This window comes from Vulpes vulpes, chromosome 9 (genome assembly GCF_048418805.1).
Source record: "Vulpes vulpes isolate BD-2025 chromosome 9, VulVul3, whole genome shotgun sequence".
Taxonomy (NCBI): domain Eukaryota; kingdom Metazoa; phylum Chordata; class Mammalia; order Carnivora; family Canidae; genus Vulpes; species Vulpes vulpes.
In genome coordinates this window covers 108,046,645-108,070,933 of record NC_132788.1, presented here as the reverse complement: position 1 = coordinate 108,070,933, position 24,289 = coordinate 108,046,645, and the positions used below count along the sequence as shown (strand labels likewise).

Genomic DNA, 24,289 nt, shown 5'->3' with positions numbered 1-24,289 from the left:
AGACCCTGCGTCTGGCCAGTGCTTAGCGTGATGGTGTCTGCACTGCCCACAGGGGGATGCATGGCCAGCAGGTACCCAGGACCCGCTGGGGTGGCCCTGGCCCCTGCGGGGATCTGGGGGCTCTAAGCCGCTGGGCAAGTGGGTCTGCACATATGCCTGGGCTGTCTGTCCCCTCGGGGGAGCTGAGGCAGCCCCTCTGGTCAGCCTGGGCGACGCCTCCACCCTCGGAGGTGTTTTCCAGCTGCACAGGAAGCAATGACAGCCAGACAAAAATGCCGGCGATCCCTCTGAATTCCACACATAGCTCTCATAGCTGGGGAGAGCGCCACTCCCAGCCTGCTCCGGGAGCCCGCACCCCAGTGGCCTGGGCCGTCTTCTTACCAGAAGAGGAAGAATGCTGTGCCAGTGGAGGCTTCTGAAAGTTGGCGGGCTGGGATGCGTAGCAGGAAAAGAATGTGAAAAATGTGCCTGGTGGGGCAGCGGCCAGGAGGCAAGGGCCTTCGAGGAGCGAGGAGCGAGGCTCCGGGTTCTGGTGGCCTGAGGGCGGTGCAGCCCAGAGCGGCTCACAACCCCTCCTGGTGCCTGAGGCCCAGCACCCGCCCGGTTTAAAAAGAGGAAGGTCAGGGAGGAGGTCTGGGCTGCTGGGGAACGTTGTTTCTGCACCCAGTGGGCTCGGGCTTCCGAGAGCTGCCTGCAGCCCGACACCGACACCGGGCACACGGAGCTGGCCGGCTGGTGGGAGGCTGCTGGGGGTGGGGTGGGGGGTCTCGTGTGACCAATTCTGGCCGCTGAATGTTCACTGATAGCCCTGGGACCCCGCGGGGAGGCCTGTCTGCGTCTCTTCTGCAAGGTGCAAATTCTCCAGGTGCGGGATTCCAGAGGCAGGCCCTAGGCTAACTCCCACGCCAGGAAAACAAGACCGGGTGCTGATGGCACCGGAAGACAAAGTGAGCGGGGTTCAGACGTCAGCCCTCCCGGTAATCCACCACTCAACCATGCCGTGTGTCCCACACAGACACGTCTTCCGGAAGCAGGCCTGGGGGAAGGTAGGTCAACGAGCCCTGGATCTCAGATGGTGAGTGTTCCAGCAGGGCCACTACGGTCCCGGAAGCCCTAGGGCAGCCCTCCTCAGAGCCAGGGGCTGTGGTGCCTGTTGGAGAGATGAAACAGGTGGGGGGCATCCCTTTACAATGACCCCCAGGGACTGAGTGTAATCTCTTGGCTGTGAGTGTGGGTGGGATCCAGACCTACCACGGTAATGTTGCTCCAGGCAAAGGTCCTGCACTGGCTTTAAGGAAGGGAGATTGCCTGTGGTGGGCCTGATTTAATCAGGTGAGCCCTTAAAAGGGAGGAGAAATGATCTGAAGCTTGAAAGGATTTGGTGCAGGAAGATTCTCTGTTGCCGACTCTAAAGATGGGGGGTGCTGGGTGGAGCAAGGAATGGGGGCAGCTGCTAGGAGCTGAGAGCCAGCAAGGGCATGGGGCCCCCCATCCTGCATTCTGGAACAATCTGAATGAGCACAGAAGACCTCAAGCTCCAGATGAGACATTTTGACTTCGGCCTGGTGAGATCCTGAGCAGAGAAACCAGGCACGCCACATCCGACCTCTGACCTCCAGACCTGGGGGCCAACCTATGGAGTCACTGGGTTTGTGAGTTTGTTACACGGCACAGGGCTGGTCCCAAGGCCCAGGCGAGGTTGGAACAGGGCTTCCTTCTAGCACTCTCTGTGCAGGACATGGGTCCCGCAGCCCAGGATCATCCCAGTTGGCATTCACTGCTCACAGCTGAATGTGGACACCACGCTCAGTGTGCTGCGTTCATGACTTCTGACATTTCCTCTGAACCTCCTGGAGATGTAGGCCGAGCATTAAACTAGGGGGGTTCCCAGCAGCGCCCCACTAGCGGCCGAAGCCATCCCTGTGGCCCCGGTAAACGGGCATGAGTGTGAGTGCATTTCATCTCCCGATGGCAAAGCCTTGCCATGCCTGGCCCAGAGAGCTCAGCGGCTCCCCGGTGGTCCTCTCATGGGGCCGCCGGGCTTCTGGGGATGGTGCTGGGGGGGGTCGGAGCCCTGGGCAGGTGGCCTCAAAGGGGGAGGTAGGGGCAGTGAGCTGGGAGGGCAAGGGCAGGCAGCACAGTGACCCTTCATCTTCAGGGAGAACAGACACAGCCTTCAGTTTGCTTTAAAACTTCTGGAACGGATGACTTGATAGCCCACAGAGCTTCTGAATTTGTCCCTCCTGGGCCCACAGTGAGACCCTCGCCCCTGCCGACCATTAAATGGAAAGGAAAAACCCCAAACCCTCCAAAACACTACCCTGCAGCCAGATTCTGTTTGGGGGGCTGAGAACAATGCTGGGAGGGGGAACGCAGCCCCCACCCTCCACCTGCCGGGGGGAGGACTGTTGCTGGGTACACCGCATGCAGGAGAGACAGGGTGTTGATGTCAATGGAGGAAAAAAAATCCCAAACCAAAACAAAGGGAGACAGAGGAGGGGGAGAGGAGGCTCTGAGGTGCCGACAGAACACGCCGCCCCCTCGCAAGGTGTGCAGACGGCTGCGGCGCATTTACCTTGATCAACGTACATTTCCTGCACGTTCTCTGCATGCGTGAGGCCCTGGCTCTGCACGCCTCCAGGGAGAGCCTGCACTGTAGCACATGTCATGAGACCTCTTAGAACCGGGACCCCCACCCAGGGGTGACTGTGTCCCCAGAGGACACAGGGCGGTGTCCTGGGACATCTGTGGCCCTCACAATAGGGGGGTGCTCTTGGCACTTCAGGGGTGGGGCCAGGGATGCTGCTCAGCCCCCCACAGCACCCAGGACGCCCCCTGTGAGGGCAACCTGCTCAGAACTTCAGCAGTGCCAGGGCAGCTGGGAGAGATCCCACCGCAGACTCTACAGAAGTACGCAGGCAGTGTGCACAGCAGGCTCTGGATATCGTTGTGAGAAAGCGGGGGGGGGGGGGGGGGGTAAGGGCAAGTGCCTCAGGGTGTCCACAGCAGCTGGGCTGGGGTCACACCCCAGTCCCCAGGGGCATGCCACAGTGAGGATCTGCGAAAGGCCCTCAGGCGTGTCGGCATTTGCACATCCATCTAGGCAGACACAAAACCTCTCTGACCCCCCAAGCCCCAAGCCTGGTCTCTGCCACCCACCTCCGAAGTCCCTCTGGGGCTCCAAGCACTGGGTCCCCCCACCCCCTGGCCTGTGGCTTCTCCAGGGTCACGGTCCCCCTGGCCTGCTGTGGGGTGGGCGGCCACATGAGGGCCTCCTCTGAGCCTCTGTGCACCCGTAACCTCTTGGTGGGATGGGGGGGGGCAGGAAAGCTCTAGCTGGGATTTTGCCAGGTAGACATTTCCCAAGAGAAGCCACGGACCCTCTGGAAAACAGTGTCTCGTGACTCTCCCTGTCAGCCTGGTCCTTTTGTTCCCCGGGCTAAATCGGTCCCCCAGGCAGCTATATTTAGAAAGGGCTGGGGACTTGGGGATGAATGAGGCGTCCACAAGCGAGGGAAAACAGCCCTGCAGGGCACGTGGGCGCTGCCTGGGGCCGGGAGCGCAGAGCCCAAGAATGAGCCGGCCTGTGGGCGCGGGCAGTGACCAAGGGTGACGATGTGGCTGATGCGGGAGCAGAGGAGAAGGCTCCCTCTGTCACCCGGAGGATGACTGCAGTCATGTGAGGGTTTGCAAGCTGGGGACGACGGGGCCAGGACGCTGAGCTCCCGTGGCTCATGGCACTCCTGCTCTTGGCTTCCGAGCACCGAGGAGATGCCGTCACCCCGGCCCCACGAGGGGCAGGGAGGCGGGGGGCAGAGTGGAGTGGAGGGCAGACCCAGCCTTCCCACCTTGGTTCAGGCAGGTCCTTCTCCCCCTGGGCCCGGACAAACTCCTCTGTCCCCTACAAAGCCCTGGGAAGGTCATACCGAGACGCCCCTGGTTGGCCATCGGAGCACAGCCAGAAAGCCCTCCTCCGGGAATCCAAGCTCTGTGCGCGTTCCTTGGGCCCGTGATGCACTCCCTGTGGTCCTGTCCCAAATTACTACCAACTTGGTGGCTACATATACATATTCTCTGACAGCTTTAGAGGTCAGAAATCTGATATGAGCCTCCCAGGGTAAAACCCAGGCGCGGGCAGGATTGGTCACCCCTTGTCCCTCCGGGGCCCCAAGGAGACCCTGCCCCCGCACCTTCCAGAGGTGCCCCCTCCTGGGCCTGCAGCCCCTCCTCTGTCCTCACCACCAGCAGCGCGAGTTCTGCACATCTCTGGGATGCCTACCCTCTGCCTCCCTTTCAGGGGGACCTGGTGAGGATGCTGGGCCCCCTGGGAACCCAGGGTCACCCCCACCTTGGCGGCCCTCATTACTCCCCATTGCCAGGTCCCCTCTGCTGTGGAAGGCAATATATTCACGGGTTCCAGGGACCAAGACAGGGATTCCTGGGCACCTCAACCCCTCTCCGCTCTACAGAAGGGGGACAGCCTGTCCAGGCACATGCGCAGAGGCTGAGCCTCGGACCCAGGCCAGCAGTGGCAGCTCCTGGCTCTTGGGCTCTAGGTTGCTGGCCAACACCCAGCTCCTGAAGGCTCCGCACTGCACCACAGGGCTGTCAGTGGTTCCCGGGCATCTGTGAAGTCCCCAGGGACGTCCCACTCCACCTTTAATGTTGCTGGAAAGTCCTGGGATGAAGCAGACCCAGAGGGGCTCTTCCTAAGGGCTGGCCATACTTAGGGGGATTCTTCATGTTGAAAATAAAGAACTGCAGAAACTAAGAGCCAATACTGGGACGGACTGAACAGTTTCCGAGACTTTCCTGGTGTGGGGGACGCAGAATCTAAAGTAGGGTCTTGCTGGGAGTGACTGCCCTCCACAGCACCAGGGTCACTTTGTGCTATGGTCGTCAAATTGAAGCGTGAGGCCAGGGATGCCCCCACAGTGCCCGGGATGCCCTGAAGAGAGGGCCCCAGCCCAGGCGTCCACGGTGCCAGCGAAGGAACTCCGGTCTGGGGATATTCGGCCCCACAAGGCAGTTTTCCCATGAAATCTGTGTGCTGTTCAAAGGAGCAGCCCAGCTCACAGCACCTGCTCCTGGTGCACACCCTGAGTCCTTGGTGTCCAGGTTAGAACTCCTGAGGGACCCCAGAAGCCCACATGGTGCAGACAGGAAGGCCTGGGGTCAAATGTTGGGGTGCCTCTCCGCACTATAGCAAAGCGTCAGGATGTCTGCATGGAACCACCATTCAAGCGCCAACCCACGTGGGTCCAGATGGAAGCATGACCCCCAAACACAGGTGCAGCCCAGAATGCAAGTTCCAGCCAGCGCGGGCAGAGGGGAGGGCTTCAAGGCCCCAGCTGAGGGGCTGTTGGGTACACTCATCCGAGGGCATGGACGGGGGGATAAAGGAGCCACATCAGCCACGTGGTGCTAAGAGTGGGGTTTTGCTCTCTTACAAAACCTTCCAGAGAGGACAACCACAGTAGCCATGGGCCCCAGCGACTGGAAGGGAGGGATCTCAGTGTCTGGGTGCCGACTGGTGGCCGTGGGGTGCTGGGCACCAACTCCGGGTTTGTGGGAAGCCTCTTCTGGGAGTGAGTTAATCTCCACTCCCAGTGGCCTCTGCCCCAAGATGAGGTTTCGATGACCCGCGCGGAATTTCTAACAATGAGATCGAGTGTCTGGTTCTGCTCACGCTGACATCCCCTTTCTCAACCGTCCAAATTCCATTACGCCTTTTCTTGTTACTGCAGGAAGGCAGCCAAGCCCGGGGCTGCCCAGGGAGTGTTGAATCTCCCGTGACTCTGGCTGGAAGGGGAACTGCGGCTGCCTGGGGGGCTCGGTGCCCCAGCCCTCAGAGTCTCTGCAGGACAGAGGAGACCGGCACACAGGAAGTGGAGTTTGGCACAGAACCCACGAGTGTGATCTTGTGGGATCCACAATGGGGCTTCCGTAGGGCAGCCAGTGCATTGTCTGGTGGAGCCTCCTGCACTTGGGTCCCCACCTGTGAGATCTTCCTTGCTGCCGTGGCAAAGTGCGGCTGTGTTTAGAAGCCCATGTGGCAAGGAGCTGTGGGTGAGCCCCAGGAGCTGACGGCAGCCCCAGCTGACAGGCAGCACGCACCCGGGTGCACAGTCCTACAGCTGCACCCGGAGGGAGCTCAGGGGTGGGGTCTTTCCCAGGCTCCAGGTAAGGGTGCAGCCTGGCTGACACCTGGATGGCGGCCCTGTGGGAGTCTAAGCAGAAGACCCAGTTAGGCTGTGCCCAGATTCCTGACCCACAGAAACTATGGGAGAACGTGTGGGTGGCGCTGGGGGTAACTTGTTATGTAGCATCACTAACTAATACAGCACAGGAGTGTGGCTAGAGATACTAGAGCTAGAAACCAGGCTGGGAGGAGATGGTGGGGGGCAGCCTGATGTGGCCCCCGGGACGTCCCCCCATTTTATCCTACAATATCATGCCAACAGAGCCTTCTGCTTCTAAATGGATTTGACTGTAAAAATCATCTTAGAGAATACAAAAATAAGGCAAAATGATAATGTCTCTCTCATGACTCCCAAATCCCTAACTAAAATGAGCTCTCTAGGAAGAAACAGCTGTGTGTCCTGTTTGGGGGAACAAGCCCATGGGCACACAGCTGGTGAGGCACAGAGCCAGGAGGGAGCCCTGGTGCGTCCGAAAAGGAACCATGCCAGCAAATATGGATATTTGCTTATCAATCAGTTCCAGGCCAAAGAGCCATCTAAAATGAAACATTCATCACTGGGCCATGCCCTTTGCTGCATTTTATTTTTTTTAAATATTTTATTTATTTATTCATGAGAAGGAGAGAGAGAGAGAGGCAGAGACACAGGCAGAAGGAGAAGCAGGCTCCCTGCGGGGAATACGATGTGGGACTCGATCCCAGCACCCCAGGATCAACCACTGAGCCACCCAGGTGGCCCCTTTTGTTGCATTTTAGAACAAACCGCCCAAAGACCGGTGGACCTTTCTGTGGCCATCAGAGGAACCCAAAGGTCCAGGACTCCCCGCCTCATCAGACAGCTCACCGAGCACAATCCTGCCTCCTCCCCAGCCGCACACGTGCCCCCGTGCTCTCGTGTGTGCCCAGCCTGATCCCACACCTGCATGCCCACCATGCCCAGACAGAGACCAGGCAGGAGTGTCTGAGCGCTCACATCTGCTGTTTCGGGCGTTTGGGAAGGCCTGTCCCCGTGCCCTTGGCATATGCACGAGATGCTGGAGCACCAGAGAGCCCCGACTGCGACTCTGGCACCATGCCAACACCCTCCACAGCTTGCTGGGGTCTTCCTCCTCCCCTTCCCTACACCACTTCTTTTTAGCAGCTTTACAGAGATGTCAGTTCAGAACCAATGCCATTCACCATTTAAAATATACAATTCAACATTTTTTGGTATATTACGTTGTCAGGTTTTAAAGTGCATACATACGGTGAAATGTATATAACAGAACACTTGTTTTAAACATTTTTTAAAAGTTAAGTAGGCTCCACACCCAACATGGGGCTTGAATTCATGACCCCGAGATCATGAGTTGCAGGCTCTACTCACCGAGAGGCCATGTGCCCCTTGTTTTAACCATTTTTAAGTGCTCAGTTCAGTGGCATTAAGTATATTCACATTGTGGTGCAATCACCACACTCTATCCAGTTCCAGAACATTCATCCCAAAAGCAACCCCATCCTCATGAGCTTTAACTCCCATCCCTCCCCCAGCCCATGAGCCCTCTTTCTGTCTGTGGATGAGCCCATCCTGGACATGTCACACATGTGGACGTGCATACTGTGTGGCCTCCTGTGTTGGTTCCCTCCCTGAGCGTCGTGGCCTCGGGGCCCGTCCCCGGGGCAGAACGTGTGTGTGGGTGCCTCGCTCCTGCTCGTGGACAAGGGACGTGCCATGTTTTGTTCATCTATTTATCTGTTGATGGCACCTTCTGGCTACTGTGAACACATATGCACAAGTATCTGCTGGAGTGTCAGGCTATCCCTTCGCTGGCATCCTGCCCCTCTCATGGGACGTGGCAGTGGCCCCGGGGCTCCAAGAGGCAATCCGGTGACCTGGGAGACCAGGGGGCAGTGAGTTTTCCCTGTCTGCTTGGCTGGGCCACGGGATGCCCAGGTGTGTGGTCAAGCATTATTCTGGATGTTTCTGTGCGGCTGTTCCTGGATAAGATCAACATTTACACCAGTGGGCTTTGTTAAGACAGGAGAAAGATCTCAGATCCACGACCTGACTACGTTTCAAGGAAGGAGAACGGGAAGCCCAAGAGAAACCCGAAGCCGGCAGGAGGAAGGAAGTGACAAAACCAGAGCGGAGATAAATGAAACAGAGACGAGAAAAACCGCGGAAGAGTCAATGAAACCAAAAGCTGGCTCTTTGAAGAGATGGACAGCGCTGGCCACCCATCCTCTGGACTGATCTGGAACAGCAGGGGGAAGGCAGGCGTCACAGGATGGGGAACAGGAGCGACCGGCTGCCATCTAGAGCTGGACGTGGCTGGCGGGGACACCCAGAACGCCCAGCACCAGCACGGGCAGCAGCAGAGCCGGCGGGCCGTGCTTCCTGCACGCACATGGCCCGCCCCGCCCCAGCCCCAGTGTCCACTCACATCTGCCAGAGACCTGCTCCAGGGCCCGGGTTGCACGTTTTTAGATCTATGGCCTCGTTTAATCTCTGCAACATTCTTCGGAAGTTGGGGGATGTTGTTTCCGTGGCAGAGATGAAAGGAATCTGCCGAATGGGACAGAGCTGGGGAGAGGCGGACCTGGGGTCTGCACTCGGTTTCCTGGCCGCGCGCCCGGACCTCTCTCCACGGCGACACGATGCCCAGTATGTCATGTGCGCACCAAGTACTGTGGTTTGCTTGTTCCTTTTTCTAAAAAACAACAGATTCCAAACTTGTGAAGTAAGATAAAAAGCTACATACCTTTTCCAGTTTTTCCAAATGAAAAGAGAGAGACAGAGAGAGGAATGTGGTTCAATAGTTTTGACTTAACCACTTCCCGCTTTTCTCAGAGAAATAATTTGCTGTCGCCAAAGATGGGGCACGTGAACCGGAACCGGCCATGTCCTCCAGAGAAACTGGCTGGGGCAGGGGGGTCCTGGAGAGTCTGCTTTACTCTTTACAACGACCTGGTCAGGAGAGACCCTGTGTTTCCTGGGGGGCGGGGGGTGTCAAGTGTTCGCCTGGGACTTCCACTCTCCCATTCCAGAGCACGGCGGGCCGGGCCATCTGACACACCAGCATCAGAAAAACAAAACACTCAGGGACCGAGCCTTGAAACGTAATGCTTGGTGTTTTTCCATGTCTGGTTTTCTACTTTGCTGGAAGCCACGTGCCGGGGCCAAAGAGGGAGAGGTGGAAAATGCAGACTCCGGGCAAACCAATTAACCTCGGGTGGAGGAGGTGACAGGTATATGGGCACAGGAAGGCGCGGGATCTGAGGCTTGCTGCCGAGGGCCAGGGGGTCAACAGGAAGGCCAGGAAGTCCCGAGATCACACTAGGGGTGGGCCCGGGCACTTTGGAGCTGTTGTTTTCGAGGGAATGGGACCCCTGGTCCAGGTGGAACCCTGGACAGAGCCGAATCTCTCCTGATCCTGGACAGTCACACAGCATGACAGTCCGTGGGGGCCACTGTGTGCAGCTGACTCAATGCCAAGACTCAATGCCACCTATACCCCATGCTGCACTGGCTGCCCTGAGAATGCACTGTCTGGGGGGCTCCTCTTTCCTACTTCCCAACCACGGCCATGGAGAGAGGCAAGTGGGACCTCTGTCTAGTCCAGCTACATCACCGTGGCCAGCACCCGTGAGTCTGGGAAGCTCCAGGCTGCGAAGGCCAGGCAGATGCCTTGGTCTCTGCCCCCCCCAGGGGCCCCCTGCAGCTGCTGAGGTCCTGCAAAGCCAGCAACCCCTCAAATTTGGGGTGGGGGGAGTGGCGCTGGTCCTTGGGGCTGATTCGGCTGTGGGCTTGCCCTGGGGGGGCCAACAGAAGCCCTTGCCCCTGGGCTTGTGTTTGTGTTTCTGGCTCCCAAGATTTCCTACGCTCTTGAGAGCCAGCCCCCTTTCCCTTGCAAACATTATTAGCTCTTTCCACAAACCAACAGGTTTTTTTCCACTTGCACAAAGGGTTGCGCCACTGCTGCCACTCCTGGGCCACATGAGCTTTTCTCAGCCCCCCTGGGCCCTAGGGGCTAGCATCACAGGCCAGGGGGTGGGGGGCCTGACATCGGGTGGAAACCTCCTACCCCACGGCCTGGTGGGGGAGGTCCAGTCAAGGCTCTAGGAGGCTTCAGGGTCTCAGACACAGGAAGGAGGCAGCTGAGTGGTTTTCTCTAAAGCAGGTCTCTCCTGGGGCACTGGGGACACTGGGGACACGGGTGGATCATTCTCTGTCGGGTGTCCTGAGCGCTGTGGGGTATTGGGCAGCATCTCTGGCCCCCACCCACTCCACGCCAGGAGCACCCACTGGGGTTGAAAAAAACAAACATGTCCCCAGACATCACCAATGTCCCCTGGGGAGCAGAATGTCCCCCAGGTGGGACCACCTGTGTCAGAAGGTTCCCCTTGACCCCCAGGAGACTGAGCTCTGTGACCATCTGGCCCCTGAGGTCCTGGGATGCTGCACACACTTAACAACACACCCTGAGTGGAGGTGACTCACAGACGCTGGGGTTGCTCGGGTTTGAACCCTCCGACCCCTGGGGGTTTACTCTGGTGTCCAGCGGGAGCAGGGGTCAGACTCCACTATTTTCTCAAATAATGCAGGGTCTCCTCCATGGCATAGACATTTGGAGCCGGGTCGTTCCCTGGGGGCATCCTGGGTGCTGGGGGGCTGAGCAGCATCCCCGGTCCCCCCACTCAATGCCAAGAACACCTCCCTTTGTGACAACCACAGATGTCCCCAGATACGGCCTCATATCCCTCAAGGGCAGAACCAGCCCTGGTGAGACCCCTGCCTTAAGGGAGGGTCGGGTGAGAGCCACTGTGGAGGCGCAGGGCCTCTGCCAGCCTGGCCGGAGCAGGGTGGGGGTGGGGGTGACACGCGGCACCAGGTGGACCCCTACCTGTGGGCCAAGCTCCTGTGCTGAGTGCCACCAGCTCTTGCCACAGCTGGAGTGCACCATCCACAGATTCCTCTTTCTCGAATTTACCTCATTGTTAACATTTATGTGTAACCCCAGTCGATTCTTGGGGGGGGTGTTGTTTCTCAGTCATCCTCAGACACATGCAGAGCAGTGACAAATCTGTCAGCCACCCAGCTCTTGGCTGAGGTGGGACGAGACACCGAGGGTCCATCTCAATAGCAAACGTCACAAGGTTTGCATTTTGTGCTTCTGGTGGCTGAGTTGGTCCAAGTGCAGAGTGGCAGTGCTGGCTGGGGTTCTGGAGCACAGAGGGCTACCATGACCTCGCGGAGAAAGGACACGTGTCAGACATGCTGTGTGCAGCAACACTGACTGCGCTATTGGCTGTGAGCGCGGCGTTAACGAGCCGACTGTATGTTAACTGAGGCATCTTTGCACAGAAGCTTGTGTGGCGCAAGGTCACGTACACATCAGCTGACAAAGATGTGACCAGAGGCTTGTGGGAACCTAACCTGGCGTTTCCCCAGGAGCCACACTTCACACTCACTAACTCAGCATCCACAGTGACGTCACAGGAGAGAATTGTCACTGATAGCAAGAACCCACTGTAGACATGCATCTGAATACAGAAACATAAATATATTTTATATGACTGCCCATTACCGGATCTTAGGTTGTTTCTGATCTTTTTCTCATCTTAAATAAATTTACCATGAAAATCTATGCACATAAAACGGATAACCACGCACACGAAGCCTGTGCACGCCTCTCCTTTTCCCCCCCGAAGACAAATTCCTAATGTAAATCCTAAGTTCAAAGGGACAGGGGCTTAACCCAACCTCTCCCTCAAGAAGGCTGTGAAAAGGTCCCATCGGAGCCACAGGCACTCTTGCCATTGGCCACCATCCCACCAACACGCCAGGGAGCTCCGGGTCTCGGACCTGGCCACTGTGGGTTTTCCTACGCTGTCTTGTTTCAAGCATAACACACTGACACTGCTACAGAAGAGCGTATGGAGCACTCTTCACAGCTCCGTGCATGTAAAGTGGGACACCTGTGTCACCAACACCTGCATCCAGACACATAGCATTTCCCGCACCCTGGGAGGCATCCCAGCATCTCTTCCCAGAGGGCACCACTATCCAATTTTCCATCATTCAATTACAATTTTCATTATTATTAACCTGACCCTCGTTTCTGAAGACACAAAAGAGGGTAGTATCTGATCACGGGATGAGCTTCCTAGAGGATTCCGGAAGGTTCTAGAAGATAGCCAGCCAGCAGCATCTGCTCAGAGGCTTTGAGAGGTCAGGGTGTCTGGCCCGAGGGGCAGTGAGGGCTGTTTGGGCACGTTCCTGGTCTGGCTCCAGGCATTTGTCTGGACACCTGTCTGCTCGCTCTGTGAGCCTTGATGCCCTGTCTGAGACATGGGGGCCCATGGCATCGCTCCCAGGTCACTGCAAGGACAAAACCAGGTGAGCGAAGTGCCTGGGGCACTTCCCACGGCAACGGTGAAAAGAATCATATAACACACGCATTACAGAGAGCTGCGTGGAAGTAAATCCAAATTGCTAGAAGTGGGAGCATGGGCTCCCAGGGTCAGGGTCCCACTGGCCTGGGTCAAGTACAGAGGCCCTTGGTTGCAGGGCTGCTGCAGAAGGGCTGCGCCTCCTCAATTCATCCTCCTGTCACACACGACAGAACCTCCCTCGGGGTGCAGTGGGACGGGGCCACGTGGGGCTGGGGTGCACATGTCATATCCCCCCAGTGCTTACAAAGGGTCAAAAGATTATTTTCCCTCCTTTCTCCTACACCCCTGAGAAACGTGTTAGGACTGCCATTGCACAGCACGTGGAGCAGGGCTCCCGATGCTTCTGGAGACACATGCTACCCGTGGCTCAGGTGTTAGATGGGAGGGAGGAACGTTCCAGAATGCCTGGCTAGTTGATTCTGTGCAAATGCATGAGCACGGCCCTTCTTTATACGCAGGAGCAGAAGGAGCACGTGTGCATGTGTGTGCATGGGTGTATGTGGGGGGGATCGCTGGGTCAGGGGTCTCACCTGGGGGACCGTGTCTGAGCATGTCTGTGTCTGTCACGACTGGGAAGTCCTGGTACCGAGCACGTGGAGCCTGAGGACGCCCTTCAGAGAACGACCTGGCCTGGCGTCTGCAGTACCAGGGACACTGGTCTAGGTCACTTTGCAGTCATCACCGCGAGCAGGTGCTGCTGCCTCTGTGCCCACACTGCTCTGGGGCCCTGGTCTGCGGCTTCACGTCTGGGTGCCCCTGCCTTGGCCCTCGTCCTCCCAGCTCCCGCCACCGGGGCGTCTCCTAGAAGCACTAGAACAGTTCATCTGTCTACCCTTTTCCTCAGTACATCTCAGAAACGCCGAGCAAACCGCCTTGCACAGGAAGCTGCTCCGGGCAGGGAAACAAACGAGAAGTGCTGCTTTCTGATTGTGACCGGCTCTTCTGGGCAGCTGGCGGGCAATCCCCGGCCTGGGCACCACTCAGAAGTGTCTCTCTCTTTTACTTCTGGGAACGAAACTGGGCTCGCAGCTACCATTCACAGCCTTCACTTGCTTGGTGCCCGGCAAGAAGATCCAGCAGATTGGGAAGGTTCAAATCAAAGCCTGACCGTCAGCCACCATAAAACCCCAGAACAGCTGCTTCTGTCCCCTGAGCTTTTGGTCTGTCCTTCACCTGAAAGCAGGGTCCCAACCTGTCCCAGTTGCAGGGAGACACACTTATAGTTCTTGCTTTTTTTTCCTTTTTAAATGTGACCAATACATAAACAGTATTCATGTTCCATTGAAAGCTGTCCTTCCTTTCAGTATCTAGGATGGGGTCCTCTCTACTCATGCGCTGCTGACATCAGCAGAGTCACTCTGGTGGGTGTGGGGGGGTCCCCAGCATGGCAGGGTTTGAGCAGCATCCTGGCCCTACCCCCTCCATGCCAGGAGCACTGAGTCATGACAACCCCAGGTGTCCCCAGATGTGGCTCCGTGTCCCCTGGGGGCAGGGTCACCTCCTTTCCATCAAGAACCCACCACTCTAGGATTATTGAGTTAATATCTCCAAATCACTTCACCATCTTCATGAATTTTTTTTTTAATTTTTATTTATTTATGATAGTCACACAGAGAGAGAGAGAGAGAGAGAGAGAGAGAGAAGCAGAGACATAGGCAGAGGGAGAAGCAGGCTCCATGCACCGGGAGCCCGACGTGGGATTCGATCCCGAGTCTCCAGGATCGTGCCCTGGGCCAAAGGCAGGCGCCAAACCGCTGCGCCACCCAGGGATCCCTGAAGTATGAATTTTTAACATAGCTGTCAACTTACTTCTGAAATATGTACTTGCATTGAGATAATGGACATACAGCACCGTGCGCTCTGCAACATCATCACCAAGGTAACCATCAGTTGATGTGAACATTTCTACCTACCCTCCCACCCCTCCCTGGTCTGAGGATTAGAGGTAGTTATGCAGGTGTGCGCAACACACACATACACACACATGCACCAGTCATGGGGGAACGCAGGCGGGGCTGGGCTGGGGGGATGGCAGGACGATACCGAAGAACCAGTCACAAAGCAGGGAGTGTGGTTCTGTGTAGGGACTGTTCTGTGTTCATCTTAAGTACGGGTAGTTTTCAGCAAGATGGAAATAATGTCCGCTGGTTGTAATGGGGTGGAGATTGTCCCCCGAATTCATGTTCTCCTGGAAGCTCATCATGTGACTGTATTTGAAGAAAGAGTCTGCACATGTGAGAGGTCATCCTGGACTGAGGGCAGGCCTCAAATCCAACAATTGGCGTCTTTCTTGCAGGGGCGGGGGCTGATGCTCAGACACACAGGGAGAAGCCCTGGGGCCACAGAGGCACATAATGGGGGGGATCCTGGAGCCCCGAAGAGCTGGAGGAGGCAGGAAGGACTCTTTAAAGGGAGCAAGGGACCCTGAAACCTTGATTGGGGACTTCTAGCCTTCAGAATGTGAGAGCATACATTTCTGTTCTAAGTCACCAAGTTTGGGTCATTTGTTACAGCCGCTCCAGGAAAAGAATACTTTGGTCATTTAAAAAAAAAAAAAAAAAAAAAAGGCTGTAGGTGTGTCTCTCTGCAGCTGTGACATGCCAGGACCCCAAGTGAGAAGGGTCCCTTGGACTGACAGCCTCAGGGCAGTTGGGGAAATGCAGAAAATGGATACCCTCACCCCCGGCCCCAGCACAATGCCCCCACCTCTGGGCGGTCTGCATGGGAGGAAGGGTCTGTTGGTTCCTTCCATCAGGGCGAAATCCATGAAAGTGCAGACATCTAGGATTAAGGAACCAGGAACGCAAGGCTCCCAAACCTTGGAATCACCCCGGGGCCTCAATACACAGAGGCTGCATCCTGCTCCCAGAGAACAGGATGGAGTTGGTCTGGATGTATCCTGCTGGAGGGGGCCCAGGTGGCCCCAAGGGCAGCCGAGGGCGGGACCCCCAAGGCAGGCCAGTACTGCGTCCTGCAGGAAAGTGAGGCCCAGAAGTCCAATGTGTTCTGTGCTCCCAGATGGTGAGGGTGGGGGATATTTGCAAATGTTTAATGATAGTAAGAAACAGTGATCAAGAAACAAAAAATCAAATTCTTGTCCTAAGGGAACTTTTTTTTTTTTTTAAGATTTTAGTTATTTATTCATGAGAGACACACAGAGAGAGGCAGAGACACAGGCAGAGGGAGAAGCAGGCCCCATGCAGGGAGCCAGATGCAGGACTCAATCCCAGGGACTCCAGGATCAAGCCCTGGGCCGAAGGCAGGCGCTAAACTGCTGAGCCACCCAGGGATCCCCAGTCCTAAGGGAACTTTCTGTGTGTGTGTGTGTGTGTGTGTGTGTCCATGTGTATAGGATTTTAAAGATACACAAATAGCTGATTACTATATGTGAATAAAGTGCTAAGTTATAAACACACTTTTTCTGTAAAAGGCCAGATAGTAAATATTTCTGGTTTTATATGACACATGGTCTCTGTTGCAACAACTCAACCCAGTTGCTGCCTTAAACAATAGGTAATACACATGCCGTGTGCCAATAAAACTTTATTTGCAACGACTGGCAAGGGGGTCAGATATGATTGCAGTTTCCAGAACCCTGACCTAGAGGGATGAACAGACTCTGAAGATAAGGGATGGCAGCTCCTCATAAGGTTAAGGTGGAGTTTCTATCTCACCCAGAAATTCCATTCCTAGGTGTCTACCCAAAAGAAATTAAAATATGCGTCCACACAAAAACACATACACTGATGTTCATAGGAGCATTATCCATAATAGGCAAAACATAGAAACAACCTAAATGTCCATCAATCAGTTAATGGATGAATAAAACACACACACACACACACACACACATGCATATGTGTATATATATATATATATATATATATATATATATGCATACAATGAAACATCACTTGTCCATGAACAGGAGCCAGGTGCCCACATGTGCCACCCTGGGGACGGACACCAAGCCCACGATGCTCAGGGAGGGAACCAAACACAGGAGGCCCCAGGGTGTGTGAGTCCACATGTGTGATGCATCCAGGACAGACTCCTCCATGGACGGGGAGGGGGCTCATGGGGGTGGGAGCTAGGGGAGAGAGGAATGGGGTATAGGGTAATTTGGGGGATGAGAAAGTATTCTGGAATCAAATAATGGTGATATAATTGCATGATCTTGTGAATGGACCAAAAATATTGAACTGGATACTTTAAATGGGTGAATTTCTGGCATGTGAATATCTCAATTTTTTCACAAAAGGAGTTAAGGCAGGAGGCCTCTGAGAGCAGTGTCCATGTGCAGAGCGTAAGGGTGGAGTTGGAGACCCATTGGAGGCCCACGTGGGGACAGCGCGTGGAGTTGGGGCCGCGATGTGGGTGGTCAGAGTGGAGTAGATGGGGGGCCAGTGGTCGAAGCCAGACAAGTGTGGTGACAAACAGGCATGTCTGCTGTGAGGAGAGTCTGGGCCTCTTACTGGGGCGGAAGGAAGTTTCCACACCGGGAGTGATGTGTCCGAGGTGGAAGGGACAAGAGTGGGGCCTCATTCTGACTTTGGAAGTCCCTCCCCATGAGAAAATACTAAACATATTTTATGACCCCACTGGTGTAAAGATAAATACGATCCAGTTTGGAGTATTACGTTCACACTTCTTTGTGATTTAACAGGATATTAAAGTACCCTGTGGGCTTCATGGGTAGGCAGAGCTGCAGACCAGGTGGGATAGGGGGTTCGATACCCCGAGGAGAACCCCTCAAGGGATGTAGACCTTGGCTGTGATGGGAGGGAGAGGAATCTGAGTGGCTGGGAGCATGGGGGAGGGATCGAGGATGATTGAGGTTCGGGGAGCCCCTCTGCACCCAAACCAAAGAGCAGGGCTGTGGGGAAAGGGATGAGCAGGACCCGAGATCCAGTAAATGGCAGGGTGTCTGCTCTCTCAAGCAGCGGCAAGGGCAAAGCCAGACACATCCTTCTCTCTAAGAAGTCACTGCAGCCAGAGGAGCAAAGCCTGACCTGCAAGCACAGAGCTGCTTCTCCCCTTGAGGCCTTTGGTGCTCGGAGTCCAGCTTCCGAGACCACGCTGGGGCCTCAGCAGGAACCAACCCTGCCGACACCTGGTCTTGGACTTCCGGCCTCGAGTGCAGGGAACCCAGTGTGTGGTACTCTGTTACGGCCACCCGAGGACACTCACAGACATCCTTGGGTGTTGGCTTGGTCTGACTTTGTGCCGAAGAGTCAGTGACAAGGGGGCCAGAATTTGGGCCACGGTGACCCCTGCCCCAATGCCCCCCACCCCCCATGGCTGAGGCCTGAACAGAAGCTACAAAGCAGGGTCAGCACCATCTACCCTGTAAAGTAGTTGGGAGTCGAGTCACGTCATCGCCATTCACTTGGTTCCTGCGGCAGGAAAGCGGCCATGGGCACTGTGAAAATGAATGGGTGTGGCCGTGTGCCAATAAAACTTTATTTATAAAACACACTGTGTGGGCCTGTTGGCAACCCTGGTCTGGAGGTTCCCTGACCCGGTTATGTGCTGTGATCGCTTCTGGGCGTTTTCCCCTAAAACGCAATTCGCCTTTTCTATCTGCAGATTTATCTTTCCTTCGGTTTCTTCTCCTTTATCTCACTGACATGTTGTCTGTGGCAGCTTCTGCACCGTAGTGGCCAGCAGGGTCATTGAGACAGAATGTCTGGTGCACACGGTCGGCATACTCGCTGTCCGGCCCTTTCCAGGAAAGGTCTGCCTGCCCCGGCAAGGATGGCGTCCTTTGAGCTCCAGCAGAAGGAGCAGGCGGCCCGAGAGGAGGAAAGATGAGCACCCTCGGCAGTACTGGGTGCGATGGAGTGGAACAGTCTGTGCCGCGTGATGCGCAAGTTCCCCAAATGTGTCCGCGGGACGCTGTTCAGATGCGCAGAAGTCAAGGAAGGGCATTCTCAGCTTACACAGACTTGGGGAGTGCACACGTACAAAGTCCGTCTGGACAAGATCCTTCACGATGCAACCCAGGCATTCCAAGATGGATTTACACACACAGACACACTCAATAACACACGTACACACACCATGTGCACACAGGTGCGTATGTCCGCCTATACTTACACATGTACACACGATCACACACGTGCAGTTATACACACGGAGGGTCCTTCCTGCGGCCTCCAGGTGCGCCCTCACTGTGCTCCCCACCCCCCTCTTCTCTCCCTACGTGTCCATCCCTTCAAGCTGACTTCTACTGACACTGCATTTAGGGCCACCCTGCTCCCCGGAGCCTCATCTCCATCCTGCTCTTCCCTTGATCACATCTGCAAAGACCCTATTTTCAATCAGGGTCACATTTGGAGGCTCCCGATGGACGGGGATTTTGTGAGGATAGTATCCAGCCACTCCACGCCTGTTGTTCGTGGGGAGGTGAGTAATGCCCTCAGATGACCCTGGGGTCCCCTCCCTAAGCTCCGGGGTCAGAAGGCAGATATGAGGTATTCCCGACAGGCCGACACGTAGCAGAGTTACTGTCTGTTCCTTGCAAGCTTCTGATGAGAGGGGACCCTGGGCAGGGGGTGCTTACAGCTCACCCAGTGGGTGGGAAGCCAGCTTGTCACCCCCGTCATGTGACCCTTGTTTCCTTCCTGTCCACTTGCCTTAGGCAAGTGCAGCAGCAGCTCACAACAACCTCTTGCATATCTCTGGTGCTGGGGAGCTCACTCCCCTTCTCAACCACCACTTGAGCCTTCACAATGCACTGGTGAGGATGGAGACCAGGACTTATGCTGTGGGCCAAGGTTTTGAAACAGCTTCACTGAGACAGAATTCACACACCTCACACTTGACCTATGTGAAGTACACAACTCAATGGCATTTGGTGTCCTCCCAACCATCCCTGCTGTAAATCTCAGAACCTTTTGTCACCCCACAAAGAAACCCCTTACCGTTAGCTGTCACCCCCAACTCCTTTCCTCCCCAAGCCCCTGGCGATCACTAACCCCCTTTCTGGTGATTTCTGCTGGCAGGCTCTAGGCCGGCATGACTCCTGTCCATTAGCCCGACAAAAGCAATCAAACACAGAAGCTCCATGCTTCTGTGACTCGCTCTCTGACACAATCCCGCAAAGACTACGACGCTGGCTCTCTGCTCTTCTGAGCACTGGGGTATCAGGCAGCTGTGCAGAAAGAGTGGGACGGGAGTGAAGGTTCAGGAAGGGCGCAGGTGGGTCACAAGGGACGGGCTCCCTGAATTTCACGGATACCTCCCGGATCATGGCTCTCAGTGCCTGGCTCCCACCAGGGGTCTACACTGATGGAGGAGGCCAGGCTGATCAGAGGGAAGCAACCAGAAAACACAGCCCAGTCGCTCATATCTGTGTGTCCTCGGCCGGGCAGCTTCCCTGCTCTTGGCAGAGAACCATCTCAACGTGAAATTGATAGCCACCCCCTGTGGTTTTGTGTCTGGAGAAGCTGGAGAGCTGGGCGTGAATGTGACAGGCTGCAATGGTGGAGGCCCGCTGTGGTAGGGGCCACGGCTCGAGCTCTGCAGCCCCGGGAAGCCAGGAGCACCCCAAGATGGGGGAGGCTTTCTTTGTACCCATGGGCCTGGAGGCCAGCCAGGAGCAGCCACCTGTGCTGGGCAGAGTCCAGGTAAAACCCACCTGGCTTCTGCCATTGCCTCTCTGAGGGTCCAGGTTCTACACATTCTGCTGTCCTACCTGACGCCAGACAACACCATGGTCTTGCCTGTTGACTAGAGAACATCCCGACACCTGCCCCACGTGGACGGACCCGGAGGACACCGGGATCAGGGAGGGGACCCAGACCCAGAAGGACGCCTCCTGCAGGACCCCACTCCCAGGAGGGGAGGCCCATTCACAGAGACAGAGAGGAGGTGGTGGGAGCCAGGGGTGGGGCGGGGACGGGGGGGGGGGGTCTGTGCTTCCTGGGGACGGAGCCTCTGTGTGGGGAGATGGAAGGTTCTGCAGACGGATGATGGGCGTCCTCTAGTGTACTCACCATCCGTCCACATGGTGGCAGGTGGCAGGGTCCCTTCTTTCCTAAGGCTGGATTGTATTCCGGGTGTGGACAAACTGCACTGTGTGTATCTGTTCCCCTGTCAACGAACTTACTTTTCAGCTACTCTGAGTCATGCTGCTGTGAACAGGGGTGTGCAAACATCTCTTCGAGTCCCTGCTTTCAGTTTTTCTGGGTAGAAACCCAGAAGTGAGTTGCTGGATCATACAGTAATTCTATTTTTAATTGTCTGAAGAAAATCCATACACCCACTAGACAGTTTTCTACAGCAGCTGCCCCATTTTACATTCCCACGAGCCCTGCACAAGGGTTTTGACTTCTCCATATTGATACCTGCTCTAAGTCCCATTTTAATCTGGATCACAGAATGGGCTCACGGTTTCCCCACTGGCCTGCCGGGGAACCCATGCCAGAGTGTCTATGTCAGGCTTTGTTTTGCTCACAGGGCACAGGTTGTCCCTGGGCTCTTGGGAGCCAGGGATAAGATCCTAATTGGGTTTTGTCCTGTGTGTGTGTGTGTGTGTGTGTGTGTGTGTGTGTGTGTGTATTTGGGCCATTCCTGAGACTGCTCTGGAAAGCCGCTAGGAGATAAACAAAACAAACCAGGGGGAGGGACGCTACCCTGGCGCACGCACGCACGCACACGCAGGCACACGTATGCATGCTGCATGCATACATGTTCCCAGAGCAGGGGTCGCAGGGCTGGTGGCCCCCGAGACTGAGTCTCCCACCCCGAGGCCGGGCCGTGCCGGGTGACGTGCAGGCATGCAGCCTGGGCGGGCCGACAGCAAAAACAAACATGCCGGGTCAGTTCCAGCAGCGCACTCTGTCCAGCCTGCATGTGGGGTGCTGGGGAGCTGCACGGGGTGGGGTCTGCTCTGGTGCAGGGCCACCATGGCTCCCAGACACGTGCAGAGCCCCCAGAGGACGGGGCCACCAGCACGGGACGGAGACAGGCTCAAAGCCGCTGCTCTATACTCACATGCCCGGAAAAGGGGAGCCTGGCATCGCATTTGTTCTGAGCTCATGGACTCCAGTGACCAGGGCCCCGGAGCACAGAAAGCTCTGGAGGCCTGGAGGCTCTGGCTGGTGGGCTCGCAGACTGGGCTCCTGGTCAGTGGTGGGCTTTCCATGCTGTGTAACTAATCACCACCAATGTGGTGGCTTCAGACACCACCCATTTAGTGGTTCTGGGGGTCCCTGCCTCAAGGCCCCCAAGAACCAGCTGGGCTACTGTCTCACCAGAAACCTGATGGAGGACAGCTTGACGGCTCCCTCAGGTTGCTGGTACAATCTGCCTCCCTGTGGGTGCAGGAGTGGGGTCCCCACTTTCTTGCTGGCTCAGTGCCCAGAGGCCACCCCGGGGTCCTAGCCACATGGCCCCTTCCAGGACCCCCCCACCCCCAACGTGGAAGCTCGACATCCGTGACTTTTACTACACTCCCTGGGGTGGAAGCAATCTTGCCCACTGCAGCAAGAGGCACGAGGGGCACGGTGCCTGAGGGGAGGATGCAGGCCACAGGATCAAGTCTGCAAAGTGCCTGAGACCATCTACCTGGGCTCTGAAGATGGACGGTTTGCCTGAGGTGCTGGGGCTCTAAGCAGGGAGACACCTGCCCACTGCTCCCTAAAGCAGGGAGGCCCTTCTGGCAGCAGTCTGGGCTGCTACACGTGTCATGGGTGCATAGAACTCACTCACGCAGATATTATGTATGCCGTGCACTTGCAGTTATGAACAAATCTGGAAAGAAAAGCAGAGCTTTCCTACAGGACGTGTCATGGTGTCCACATGCAGCACCGTGGTGCCGCGGCCAGAGGTGGGTTTTAGACGTGAGATTTGCCAGGATGCCCTGGAGGCTGAGCTGGACCCTAGGAGAAGCACTGGGGAGTCTGAGCACAGCAGGTAGCCCCACAAACCTTGCCCCAGACTTGACTTTATAAAGCTATTTGTGTTTTTCGTATTTGACTGAATGTCTGACTCTTACTTCAACTCCCCAATACGAGGCGGAATATGAGTAATGGACGCACAGCTGTGTTGCAGCACATGCAATAAGCCCGTCGTCTTGCAGGGCTGTGAGGGCTGGCCAGCTGCCCCAGGGGTTGGCTCACTGCGTGGTGGCCCCTGGCCCCATTACTGCGGAACCCAGAGGATCTGGCAAAGCAGCACCTACCCGCTGGCCCTACAGACCACCTCAGCACAGCTAATGTCAGGCCAGCTCATTTTCTGGGGCATCCTGGGCACTGTGGGGTGGAGCCTCATCCCAGGCCCCAGAATCATCCGGCCCCAATGTCAACAGTGTCAGGTGCAGACACACCACTGGAAAGGATTTCCAAGTCACACGGCTGGGAAGGGGTGGAGCGGGGGCTGGAACCCATGTCTCCTGCTTCCCAGGCCGTGGGGTATGGATCCCAGACTGACCCCCCTGCATGGAAAACAACCAGCCCTGGCCAGGTGCCAGCGCCGCTGGTCTGCAAGGGGCCAGGAAACGGGCCGGAGAGAGGCTAAAAGGGAAAACATCCTGAGAATGCAAACTGCCCCTCCCCAGCCCTGGCCCTCACCCACCCACCACAGCCAACTCTGGAGGGACCCCCTACCCTGGGTTCCTGCTCCTGCCTGCACAGGTCTGGGTGCAAAGGCCTGGGTGGTGGCTGCCCAGACACACCTGACATGTGTCGTGTGACTCCAGGTGGTTTTGAAACTTCAGGGTGTTAATGAGAGCAAAGGCGGCTCCTCCCAGCAGCTCTGGCCACCATCCCGGGCTGCGGGTCACCCTGTCCTGCACCGGCTGGCCGGTGACTCACCCAGGACACAGCCCACAGGGACCCAGCCACACTGACCATCCGGCTGGTTATGGGAGCCGGGTGGGCAGGGAGACAAGGGAATGTGGGAAAGTCAAGGAGTAGATATGGAGAAGGCAGGCAGGGGTCCAGACAGCAGGACTCGGGGACTCCAAGGCCTGAGCACACACCTGGCTTCATCTGGGAAGCGTTGGGAGCGTCTGCCTCAAGTCTGGAAGCGTTCAAGGTGACAAGGTAGGGAGACAGGCAGTTCTGTGTCTGCTCACCTCCTCTGGACACCAGAGGACAGGCCACCCATCTGAGGCTTTGCAGGACCAGGCAAGAGGGCAAAGGATTCTTTTCTAGGCATCAAATCGGCAAACAACAGGGGTGCAAATCCCTACCCTCAGTAACCGTACAAGTTCTCTGGGGCGGAGGTAACAAAACCACCGGAACCATGGCTTAACCCCACACCAAGCTGCTCTTTACTGGTCAGGATCCAACATGGGCCTCCCAGGGCAAAATCCAGGCATGGACAGGGCAGGTATCTTCCCCCACCCCCAGTCACCCTGGAGCCCAGGGAGACCTGCTCTTGCCTTGTCCTGTTTCCAGAGGTACTGCCTCCCTGGTCCACAACCTCTCCTCCATCCTCACTGCCAGCAGCGCGTAGTCTGTCTGTCTCTAGGGCTCCCCCACTCTGCCTCCCTCTCAGGAGGACCTGGTGAGGATGCCAGGGCCCCTCGGGGAAGCCAGGGTCACCCCCGCCTTGGGGTCCCTTCTGCCACGGGAGGCAACCAGATTCCGGGACCAGGACAGGGGGGTCTTTGGGGACCACAGTGGACACACACACTATTCT

The 24,289-nt window shown here is 56.4% G+C and overlaps 1 protein-coding gene and 1 long non-coding RNA gene across 3 annotated transcripts in view; one reads left to right on the top strand and one right to left on the bottom strand.

Annotated features, from left to right (window-relative positions):
* GNG7 (G protein subunit gamma 7) overlaps positions 1–24,289 on the bottom strand; it is a 125,217-nt gene that overhangs the window by 20,935 nt on the left and 79,993 nt on the right. The window lies entirely within an intron of this gene.
* On the top strand, positions 636–9,291 carry LOC140593985 (uncharacterized). The gene is made up of 2 exons (XR_011994527.1): positions 636–1,046; positions 5,748–9,291. It is a non-coding gene; the product is annotated as an uncharacterized lncRNA (long non-coding RNA).